Genomic DNA, 12,844 nt, shown 5'->3' with positions numbered 1-12,844 from the left:
TTTGGTTGATTTCTGGGTTCTCTGTTCTGTTCCATTGGTTTATATGTCCGTTCTTGTGCCAGTATCAGGCAGTTTTGAGAACAGTGGCTTGGTAATATAGTTTGATATCTGCTATTGTGATCCCTCCAACTTTGTTCTTTTTTTCTCGATTGCTGTAGCTATTTGGAGTCTTTTTTATTTTTATTTATTTTTTATTCCAGATGAACTTTCAGAGTTTGTTCTAGGTCTTTGAAATATGCCATTGGTATTTTAATGGGATTGCATTGAATTTATAGATTGCTTTGGGTAATATGGACATTTTAATGATGTTATAACAAAAGTAAGATAAACAATCTATAAAAAAATGGGCAAAGGACTTAAATAGTCACTTATCGAAAGAGGACATACAGAAGGCCAAGAGACATGTGAAAACATGCTCAAAGTCACTAATCATCTGAGAGATGCAAATCAAAAGAACAATGAGGTATTATCTCACATCTGTCAGAATGGCTATCATCAACAAATCAACAAACAGTCAAGTACTGGCGAGGATGTGGAGAAAAAGGAACCCTCTTGCACTGCTGGTGGGAATGCAGATTAGTTCAGTCACTATGGGAAAGAGTATGGCGTTTCTTCAAAAATTTTTTAAAAAAATGGAACTTTCATTTGACCCAGTAACCCTACTCTAGGAATATATCATAAGCAAACATAAACACCAATCAGAAAGGATATATGCATCCCTATGTTCATAGCAGCACAATTTACAACAGCTAAGATTTGGAAACAGCCTAAGTGCCCATCAGCAGATGAATGGATTAGAAATCTGTGGTATATCTACACAATGGAATACTATTACACTGCTATTGAAAAGAAGGAATTCTTACCATTTGCAACAGCATGGATGGGATTGGAAACCATTATGTTAAGTGAAATAAGCCAGTCAGATAAAGATAAATATCACATGATCTCACTCATTTGTGGAATATAATGAACAACATAAATTGATGGGGGAAAAAAAAAATAGAACCAGAGACGTAGAAGCATTGAACAGACTATCCAACCTATGAGGGAAGGCGGGGAGGTGGGGGGTAAGAGATCAACCAAAGGACTATCATGCTTGAATATGAGAATAATCAATGGACACAAGCAGTAGGAGGATAAGGGTGGGAGCAGCCAAGAAGAGGTCAATGGGGGAAAAAGGAGACTTATGTAATATTTTAAGCAATAAAAAATTTAAATTAAAAAAAAAAATTAAAAGAAGAAAAATAAATAAATAAGACACAATGCAGAACATAACTAGTGTGCTAGAACACTTGTGTTTCCACAAAGATTCATATGATACATTAGACATTGAAGACACAGAAGTCTGAGGCATCATTTCTACACTTAATTCATCTAAACACTTAAACATTTATTAGTTTTTTTGTTTTGTTTTGTTTGTTTGTTTGTTTTACAATCTTTACTCTCCAACCTTCTCAGTGTGGCTTTCCAGATTACACAACAATTTATGTAGTCTATAGGAAAACAGCAATGGCCTACATTTTAAAATACCCAGGGTTTAATTCAGGCTATAAAATGAAAGAAATAAATATTAATTGAGCATCTATCATGCACTAAGCTAAGATTTAATCTTCTTTAAGTGGTAAAGGAGATCCAACAAGATAAATATCATCATTCTCACTTTATGCATAAGAAGTTTATGCTCAGAGAAGTTAAATAATCCATTCAAAGTCATTGACTAGGAAGTAAACATTTGAACTAACTTTGAAGTTCCCAGTTCTTTTTATTATATCATCTCTTATGATTATTAATATTTAGTTGGTTGTTATTTGATACTATGTAGTCATGGAAAAGCTACCACAAGTTAAGAACAATTTTTAGGATATTGGGGTATTTTTATAGAGATCATTTGAATAATTCAATAGCATGAATTTGATATGAAGTACAGAGATCTGGAAATATGTGTTCTCAGTGAGTGCATTTTAATAATGTTGGAATAAATTAATTAGCTACATTGTGACATTGTTTAATTTTATACTTAAAACTTAATGTGAGGGGGGGAAAACTGAATTACAACATAAGACCAGTATCCATACCTTATTTTTATGCATTAACCTCCATTATTTTGGGGGTGAGGAGCTAGATTTTCAAGGCTGTTGAAAGATTTTAGATTCCCTAGTATTGTGTTTTTCCAGTCCAAGTTTTTAATAGACTCAGTAAAATTCAATTGATGCCATGGGCTGACTTTTTTTCCTCTTTCTTTTTTATTGAAACAACCTATTTCTCTGGAATATTTTAAGGCTGTTCTTACCATTTCCTGCTGGGTGGGACTTTTTGGCCATGCTGTTTGCTTAAACTATGAAGCCATTTCAAGTGGATGAGTTTTATCATCCTCTTTTCCCCTTTAGAGGAGCCTCCCTCTAATTTGACATTTCTAATATTTATTTATTTATTTTTCTCATTAGAAACACAGGATGAAGGGACTGTATTTTTTCAGCACCAGTGCTAATTCCAATCTACTAAAAGAAAAACTATGAGTTGTTGATTATGTGTGTTGTAAAAGGGAGTTACTTTAGATATAAATATAAATAAAGCTAATCATTTTTAAAATACATAAAAAATGCCAATTTTAAAGCTAATAATGCCTTTAAATATAGCTCATCTATTTGGAAGATGAAATACCAAAACACAGTTTCTAAAACTGTTTTTGGAGAGGAAAAGTCATTGAAACCAAATCACTTAAATTAGTTTTTAGGCATATGTGTTATTACCTCCTTCTCATCATTATTGTCAAGACACTTCATTCATAACAAAAATGAGTACCCATTTACATTTCACCGTATAATCAAAGCCTGTGACATGCTCTTTGGGAACTTATTAATGAAACAGAACAAAATGACAGGGAATGTATTAATTCAATAAATACATTGGATTATTGAAGGTGAAGGATAAAATGAACATCCTTTCCTTTTATCAGTTGCAAACTTGAATGTGATTTTATGAAATTATTCCAATCTTTCTTGCTTCATTAGGGAGGAGTTTCTTATTTTGAAATTCCTGAGAAGGTATCCTGACTTCAGTAAGTTACCATTAGCTGCATTCCGGCATAATACTAATGAAAGCAGATGAAACCTTTTCCACCCTATCTCTTGCTCTAGCCAGATATGTGTCCTAATGTTCTAGATTTGCTGGATCAAAGAGTGTGAAAAGATCAGGCATTCTGAAGAAAAGTTCACGGTATACTATACTAATGTGAGTGAGCACTGTCTTCTCATACATTGTTACATACTCATTCCTTATTTTCAAATATTGTAGAGAAAATACTGGAATGATAGTCATTAAACTGAAGTTCTGGTTCTAACTTCGCTTCTAGCCTTGAGGCAAGCCTTGGAAGTCACTTAGCCTCTCCTGGTCTCAGTTTCCCAACCAGAAAACGAAGGACTTTTAGGTTCTAGAGTTCTCTAAGATACCTTCCAGATTTGAGATATTAACAAGGCCCACAACATCTGTGTTTGATGACAGAATAAATTGGAACAACCATAAATTTATTAAGTAAAATACTGAGCACTGGACAAGAGGGTCTGCGGTCATCTGCTAAGCGATATTTTGAAATTCTCTAAACTGCATGATCCTTTCTTAAAAATCAGAGCATCATACATTTTCCTTTATCTTATTATCCTCTATGAGTAAAATTCCTAGTTACAAAACTTATAATCCTTTGGAAATCATCTTTAGTGAGCATTCAATATACAGCTTACTTATTAGAATGGTTAAATATGTATTCTACACAAACATGCTAAGAGAGTTACTACTTTGAAAGGGGGAAAAAAATCAAAACACATTTTTCTTTTAGAGAAGCCAAAATGTTTCTGTCATCTATTCTTAAAATTAGGAATAGAGAATATTGCCTTGTGGTCAATAAATTAAGTGACACAGATATTGGAGAAGAAACAAAAAATGAAAATGAAGGAAAAGAAAAAGAAGAAAAGGAAAAAAAAAAAGCAAAATATATTCACAGAAATAGAGAAATTGGCAAGTTAAGAACAGGGAAACAAGAAAAAGATCAGAGAAACCTCTCATAGAAGTTAAACAGAAAGCCAAAAAAAAAAAAATGGGCACTCAACAAATGGAACATGACTCATATTAAGAGTGGTTTTCATAGAGAAAAAGCTTAATCAATGTCTTTTAATGAAACAGATTTCTTAAATATATTAGTGTTAAGCAATGACAGGATGATAACCCTTCAGTTCTTACCCCTGAAGTCAACTGTAGAAGAATTTAGGAAGAATGTATCAGAGATTCCCAGTGTTAGTTTAGTTAATTAAAATTAATTTTTTCAATGGGTATTCACTATTGTGAAATGATAGGAACTAGAAGTCAATGACTCCTCTAGAAAGAGGCTGAGAAAAATTTAGGACAAAAATCACACAACAAAGTAATTTTTAAAAAGTATTTGGTTCTCTGGGGGATGAGGGTGGGGGAATCAGTTATACAGTTTTATGGGAGTGATTTATTTATAAGCCTTTTAAATAATGTATAACACCTCTTAACATCAATTTCTCTTTATATTATTAATTCAAAATAGAATATTTCTGATATTAAGAAATTAATTGCTCATTTTAGGTATATATGACATAATTGTTTTATTTTTTAATAAAAAATTGTAGCATAATTGTTATTTTTTTAAATCCCTGCCAATTAGTGATATAGTAGATACATATGAGTGAAATGCCATGATTAATCTAAAAAATCTGGCCAACAATGTTTGTGTTTATATATAAAACAAGTGTCAAAATATTGATAACAACTGAATATGGAGTTCAAGGCTCATTATTTCCTATTTTTGAAAATTTCTATAATAAAAAATTAAATTCTTTGTCCTTTAACTGAGTCAACCATGTATAAAACATTCACTTGTTCAAAAGTAGTTCAAATGAATAGATGACCTCAGTTTCAGGGCATGGTAAAAGACTCTTAGGGAATTTTTTGTTACAGAAATGTCTTTGGTTCCTACTTTTTTTTTTCTTCTTCTTCTTTTTTTTACAATGATTTTCAACATCATCTAAATTTTATTTGCAGAACAGCTTTACTGTGTTTTTACAAATTTCCACTTCAGAAACACAGGAAGTCTTAAGAAATGAATGAGAACCAGGTTCTTAGGGTACAGTTTTTCCATTGTGTTTTATTTAACCCAAGTCCCTTCTAAAAGCAGAAGTGGAGGCATCTTTATGCCTTGGATAGAGATGTCTCAATCGTTCCACGAGAGGCCTGGAATAAGAGTTGTATTTGGAAGCCTGCATTGGCTATCACCTGAGACTGGTGCCCTAGAAGTGTACTGTACTTGTCTCCTGGAGGAGAACACTTGCCTCTTACTCACACGCTGCTTTATTTGCAAGTTTAAGTCTCAGAAGAGACCGCCTGTCTACCCACTGGCAGAATGTATATGTGACTACTGCATCTGTTTCCAGGACAACTGAAATATAACTGAAAATACATACCATAATCAGATTAAATTTGACTTAGAAAAACTATATAGGGTTATTATAAAATATATGCTAACATATCTTTTTACGATACCTTCCTCTATTTTAAATGATAGCTTATAAAGTAGGATTTTCATAGAAACTATTCTCCCTAATAGTTTCTGGTGTTAGAAAGATTATTGGTGAATAAATCCTTAAAATGATATAAAAGAACTACACTTGAAAGCAGATAGATGAATGGCTTAAATACATGTACACTTAAACACATGTAAGCATATATGTATAAGGTAACGATATAGTTATAAAAAACTATGAGTCCCAGAAATCTGGCCCAAATGTGCTTGAACATAATAAAAATCAATTTATTTCTGTTTTAACGTGATTTATTGTTTCAAAGATTTGTGTCTACTTTGTTGTTGTTGAACTTGCATCAAAATAAACTTAACAATAGCTACCACTTATTCAGCATTTACTCATAATAGTACAAGACATAAGTATAGAGAAGTAATAACACTCTCGCAGAGAATATTGTTTGGTTGTAATGGAGATACACTTGGATTTCTGAAATGTGACTATCATAGCTAGGAAGCTATTGGTTGTTTGGTTGAAAAATTGTGGGCCTGGCCAGTGTGGTTCAGTGGGGGAGTGTTAACCTATGAACCAGAAGGTCATGGTTTGATTCCTCCTCAGGGCACATACACATGTTGAAGGCTCATTCCCCAGTGGCGGTGGTGGGGGGAGTGCAGGAGGCAGCCGATCAGTGATTCTCTCTCATCATTGATGTTTCTATCTCTCTCTCCCTCACCCTTCCTCTCTGAAATTAATAAAAAAAAATTTTAAAAAGAAAAATTGTGGAATAATAATTCTTTAGGTAGGATACATTTAGCAAAACTTTATGTGGGGGGTCAAGGTTGAGAATTAAGGTCATTTAATAGCAACAATAATTTTTAAAAATTCCCTAGCAAAAATAATCAATAGTAATATATGCTAAGGGAAAACAGCAATCATTGAAAAAGCACTTGAACAATTTTGGATTTTCATTATGTAAAGAATTTTATTTTCATTTAGGGATTTTAAAAAACAATCTTCCAAGTTTCACAGAGCAAGAGAGCAACTTATGGAGGACATGTTCCACAGAAATTTTAAACAGTTTATTTTGCCATCTTTGAAGTCAGATGAGGACTGTAAGGTTTGTTTTCCCATTTGTTGCTCTGAAGGTTTGAAGGAAGGGGAAGGTTATTTGAGAGAAAGCTGAAACAAAGTTCCAATGTTCTAAACGCTGTCTTTGGAAATGACTCATAGCTTCTAAAGTAGCACCTGCTAATAGTCTACGTGCAGATGTATGGAATGTTCAACAACCTAGGAATGGTGATAGTCTGGTCTCTGTTCTGCCATTACCTGGCTGTGGACCGCAGACATTTCTGGCCCATGGTTTTCTCATCTGTCAGGTCTCAGTATGGGGTGCCAAATAACCTGTAATATTCCTTTCAAATCTAATTAGAATCAAACTGTGTGGTACAATGTTTCTGGCTGACTGAACCTCTATCCAGAATTTCTTTCTCCCTGATCATTTTCCAGTATTGGTCCAGGGCAACCATATGTCTCATTCTAACCAATTCTCTGTTATGGACTGAGATTCCAGGAAAGCTTTAAAATGACAGATTGGACTGAACTGTGCCTTTGGGACTTTTGAATCTATTCCATCTTGCCTGCAAAAAAAATGCAATGCCTAGAGGTGCAGCCGCCATCTTGTGACTATGAGGTAACAAGCTAAACAGTAAGAACAGCAGAAGAGAGATAGAAAGGATATATATATACCTGATAGTTTCCTTGAGAATATGTGCCAACCTTGGACTGCCTATCCCTGGGTTTTTGCTACACGAGAAAAATAAACCCATGATTTAAGCCACTGCAGTATGGCTTACTATTATCTGCAGTAGAATTTATGCCTAAACTAGAGGCCGGGTGTATGAAATTCATGCACGGGTAGGGTCCCTAAGCCTGGCCGGTGATCAGGGTGCATGGGGGCCTTTTGGCTACCGGCCAGGGCTTTCCTTCCCTGGCTGCCAGCTGCCAGCCGTGGCCTTCCTTCATTGTGCGCTGCTCTCTGGTGGACAGCATGTATCATAGTGAGCGATCAAACTCCAGGTTGCCTGGTTGAACTCCCGAGGGGACACTTTGCATATTAGCCGTATATATGTATACAGAATGTTTCTGCCTAATACAACAAATAAAACTAAAGTGTTCTAACTGAAGAAAGTTCCTTGTGAGGGATATAAAGATGAATGTCATGATTGCTTCTCCTAAAAAACTTCTACTTAAATAGAAGACAAAAACAAGCACTAAAAGGGTCACAATACCAGACAGAATGGATTAAGAAGACATACAGTACCGATGACATTTTAAGCAGAATAAAGTCTTGATTTCAGGGAACAAATGTAGGGAAATCAGGCATAATAGAGCCTAAAATAAATAAATATATGTACCATATTTTCCGGCGTATAAGACGACCCCCTAATTTTACAGTTAAAACATAGGTTTAGGCCTATATTCGCTGTATAAGACTACCCCCACTTCAAAGAAAAGACTTACTTTGCCGTCAAGATCTGCAGGTAATTTTTGTGCAATTTTGGTCTTTGCCCCCGATTTTCGGTTGACTTTTTTTTGTTTCAAAAGTCGTCTTATACGCCGGAAAATACGGGTATCTATTTTTAGAAGTTTTTGCTGCCTTCTAATAATTACATTATTAATAATTAAATTGTTGATGTAGAATTAATAAGTGGACATTAAGTTATGAACACTTGCTTAATTATGCTACTTGATCTAGAGATTATGCTCGTTATCTCACTAAGATGTTATATTGTTTTATCTTGATAATCAAACTAAAATTTTAGCAATATTACCACTTTTATGAAAAATCCTTTAAGAGAATTTCATATTTTTTTGAAATGAAAATGATTATAACACATATGATCAGCTTCTGGCTTAGGTAATTACTCCTAGTTCTCTAATAATTCTCTGTTTGAAAAAATACGTACAAAACTCAATGCTTAACTTCCCTTCTTTTTTAAAATTTAGTTTTAATTGATTTCACAGAGGAAGGGAAAAGGAGAAATAGAAACTTCAATAATGAGAGAGAATCATCAGTCGGCTGCCTGTTACCTGCCCCCTACTGTGGATTGAGCCTGCAACCCAGTTATGCCCCGACTGGGAATTGAACCATGACCTCCTGGTTCATAAATAGATGCTCAACCACTGAGTCATGACAGCCGACTCTATCCTCCCTCTTTTTATATAACTTTTTCTACTGTTCCTGCTGCTATCCTTACTCTACCCTACTGTCCAAATCTTTTCTCAGACTGTAATCTGCTAGATGATTCAATATAGATAACAAATAAAATGGCTTAACATGCTACCAGCTCTTCCTTCATGTTTGCATTTTTATAACATCCAATCCAGTGATGATAAATCCTAATCTTATTTCAGGAAAGCTTTTAAAAACACCAACAGTGGATTTCAAAATAGCTGCACAGTAGGTGGAAGCTACACTCATCTACGGTACTCCTGGTGCCAAACCAGATTTATAGCTAAATTACAATATAAAGCAATCAACCTGAATGACCAACTGAAGGCTAGCTGAACTGAAATACTTCTTCTTTTTTTTTTTAAACTAAAATATTATAACCAAAGATTAACAGAAGAAGCTAAAGAGAGACTGGTAAGAACAGAGATACAGAAAGGTCTGGCCACTGCACCCACCTTCGGTGTCTAAGAAGCCTGGAGGGTTATCGTGGCTGCAAAACTCCCTTTCCCAGGAGCATGTGGTCTCAACCCCATGCAGGAATCCCAACCCAGAGCAACATAGACTGGAATAGCATCTGGTGGTGGAAATCAGTAGGGATTCAGTCCACCTGGAAGAGAACAGATTCTATTAGAGCCCCAGATGCCACCTTTCCAGGGGGAAGTACTATTATTACAGCACCAGCCTGGGGAGTATACTTCCTAGTCCTCCAACTACTGGCAACACTGCACCCAGCAGGGACTATTGGGGTGCTATTTTTTTCTGGAGAAGTTCTTGGTGAAAACTCAAACAGTGATTAAATTGTGTAGTTTTGGAAAGGGTACCCTTCTTTCTCACTTACAGCACATAGCTGGCCTCCCTACCTCCACCTGTTAAATCACGTGGCCTCCCATTCCACTACCTGTAGCCCCACATTGCTAAGTTCATTCGCAAAGGAGGATCAGAGTGCCTCACAGAGCTGGGGATTTCATAATTCATCTCCTGGGAGGTCTGTGTCCCAGCATCGGACAGGTGGGTGCTGGGTTGTGTGGCTAAACCATGGAGATGGGTGGGTTGTTCCTATATGTCTTACGAGATCAGCCAGGTAAAGACACTACAAAGAAATAAAATTACAGGCCAATATCCCTGGTGAACATAGATCCTCAGACTCTGCAGATTTTTGGCTTATTCTTTTTCTCTCCCAGATGCTTGGTTCATTCTGCTCTTTCTGTGACCCAGCTCTCTCTACATCCCCAGCTATGGAGGAAAATGCTATGGCAATCCAAGGTCACTATATACACATACACATGCATACATATATTTGTGCACCTGAAGCTGTATCATCTAGAGGGCTGCCCTTATGTGAACAAAAAGTTCCTTCTGGTGGGACACAGCCTCACAGGCACATTGCTACTCAGAGTTCTCTAGTTCCCAGATCTTCTGTATTAAAGACAGATCCAGGCAAAGAAGTTTTTTTGTTATAAGTACATAGCTTCTGGAGAGAGAGGCTATTGGCCCAGCGTGGTCAGGAGCCCACCCGTGATCTACTCACCTATGTTCCAAAAAGCAGGCTAATACGGCACAAGCACAGTTCCAGGTGACTCACCCCTGTAAGGGAAGAAGATACTTCTTTTAAAAGGGGGTCATTCGTGAGTTGGCAAGTTAACTGGCAAGGTCACTTGATCCCTCAAAGAGCTAACATTTGAATATGAGAGATAAGTTTAACATTCAAAAGTCTCTCAGAATCCTTCTGTCAGTGGAACAAGCACGTATGAAAAAGAAGAGGTCATTTCTGACTGTTGTGCTCTAGGCCAGTGGTCGGCAAACAGCGGCTTGAGAGCCACATGTGGCTCTTTGGCCCCTTGAGTATTCTAACGCCACTTCTTCAAAATTTAGACTTGCTCAGGCTGAAAACTGACTTCTGTGCATGGGCCACGAAGTTTCAGTTGCCCGGTTCGTGCGTGCCTGCACGTGGTATATTGTGGAAGAGCCACACTCAAGGGGCCAAAGAGCCACATGTGGCTCGTGAACCGCGATTTGCTGACCTAGGCAAACATCATGGAAATAGAAGTTTTATAGTCAAGGTAGGGAAAGAGGCCAACCAGATAGGCAGAGGGATTATAGGGAACAAAGGCATGGAAGTGAGAATGGCAACTACCTATCAGGCTGATTGGACCACAGAGTTTAAAATGGAGAATGAGATAAAGTTGAAATCAGACTGTGGAGCTATTTGAAAGTCAGGCTAAAGATATTCCTTTTAGAAAATGTAAGGCTTTTGAACAAGGGAAATGTATAATTAGACCAATGTTTCAGGAAAATTGATTTCTTTCAAAGTGTCTAGTAATAATTAAAGAGGAGAAGATTTGAAAATAGATGAATAGATCAAATAAGAGGCAAGACATATCTAATCTAGGCTAATGATGTAAGAATAAAATATAAAGACAGAACACTGAAAACCTTGGGGATTCCAGGCAGCATGTCTGGAGCAAAGAGAGAGAAATTTGACTTAAGAAGCATATTCTGTGTTTTGGCCACATACGGCATGGTAAAGCCAGTCCTTTCTAACAAGCTGTTTCTTAAAGCACCCTATTATATTTATTTATTTCACTTCATTTATTCCATCGTTCACTCACTCAAGAAATGTTTATTGAGCACCTGATTTAATCAGACATAGGAGGAGGTGGTTCAGATACAATGCATAAGACTGGTTTCTTCTAATGAGGATATAGGCATGAAAACAATGAATGAGAAGACATTGTGAAAAGTGCCACATTACCTCATAGGGCTGCTGGGAAGATTAAATGAGATCACGTCTGTAAAATGCTTAGTTAGGCACAGTGCCTGGTACCTAGTAAGCGCTCAATAAATAGTAGCTATTATTCCATATAAAAATCCCGTGAGAGCTAACAGAAGAAGTGATGAACTGTTTTAGGATATTGAGGACAGCTTCGGAGGGGAAGTGAGATCATTAAATAGGCAAAGACCAAGATGGACATTATAGATGGAAGGACCCACATTAAGAAAAAGTGGTGCTTTCTGAAAAGATGGATAAGTGTGGCTGATACAGAGAGCGGGAGGTTTATTATTTAGGGGTGGCAGGTAGGTTGGGACGAGATTTGAGATGGATTTCAAGGGCCAGCACAGTTTAGAGAATCTATTAAGAAATCAGAAGCAATGATTGGATTTCAAACAGAGAAGGGATGAGCAGATTGGTTATTAAAAAAGATCACTCCTGGAATAGTTTGAAAGATGGCCTAGGGTTGGGAGGTTAGAAAGAAGTCAGAGAGAAAAAAACCATTAGTCTATTTATGTTGTTCAGGCAAGTCATGTGAGGTGAGAGCATGAATCAGATGGTTCCAGAGGGATGAAGCAGCAGAATAAATGATGATATATTGGGAAAACTCAGTTGTTTTTCATCCTATGCAGGGAAAAACCAGTTATTCTCTGTGTGTCTCTTTTACTACTCACACAGAACACTTCATATCAACACTTCTGGTCACCAAATGTATGGCGGGTTTCCCCACACCAAGCAATTCTCTATGACACCACCCTGGTGTCCTATAATTCAACTCAAGTCTAACACTATCTACCTGGAGATAGCGTCAGACCCCACAGGTTAAGGGCTCAGTCCCATAAAACTGTTCTCACCCCACTTAAAAAAAAAAAGCCTCTATTATAGAAAGCATTACATATATACCCCTTTTTGTCTTCCATTGACCCTTATAGCCTCCCCACCAGGCCTTTGCCACACTATCGCCTGTGTCCATGGGTTATGCCTATATGCATACAAGTTCTTTGGTTGATCTCTTTCCAGCTATCCACCTACCCCCACCTCACCCCGCTTCTGATGCCAATCTCAAGTAATAGATCCCTAGGTTACCCACAACTTCTGGCCATAAGTCGGAGGTTCCTATGACCCCTCCTCAAGTTCAATACATTTGCTGGTGTTGCTTACAGAACTTACATTTACAGTTTATTAAAAGATATAATAAAGGATACAGCTGAACAGCAAGGTGAAGAGATACATTGGGCGAGGTCTGGGAGGGGTCTGAGCACAGGAACTTCCTGTGGAGTTGGGGTTCATCACCCTTCCAGAGTCTAT

General features: G+C 36.8%; 1 long non-coding RNA gene across 2 annotated transcripts in view; it reads right to left on the bottom strand.

Annotated features, from left to right (window-relative positions):
- Positions 1–12,844, bottom strand: part of LOC311611922 — a 111,382-nt gene that overhangs the window by 15,828 nt on the left and 82,710 nt on the right. Inside the window, exons 3-4 of one of the 2 annotated variants that reach the window (XR_014793181.1) lie at positions 10,295–10,350; positions 8,533–9,373 (exon numbers count right to left, since the gene is read on the bottom strand). The exons of the other annotated variant lie outside the window; for it this stretch is intronic. This is a non-coding gene — a long non-coding RNA (uncharacterized lncRNA). Of the gene's footprint in view, positions 1–8,532; positions 9,374–10,294; positions 10,351–12,844 lie in introns of those variants that run through there. 2 annotated transcript variants of the gene reach the window in all.

The sequence above is a fragment of the Pipistrellus hanaki genome (genome assembly GCF_964339955.1).
Source record: "Pipistrellus hanaki genome assembly, chromosome: 17".
In the NCBI taxonomy this organism is placed as follows: domain Eukaryota; kingdom Metazoa; phylum Chordata; class Mammalia; order Chiroptera; family Vespertilionidae; genus Pipistrellus; species Pipistrellus hanaki.
This window is presented reverse-complemented; position numbering and strand designations above follow the sequence as displayed.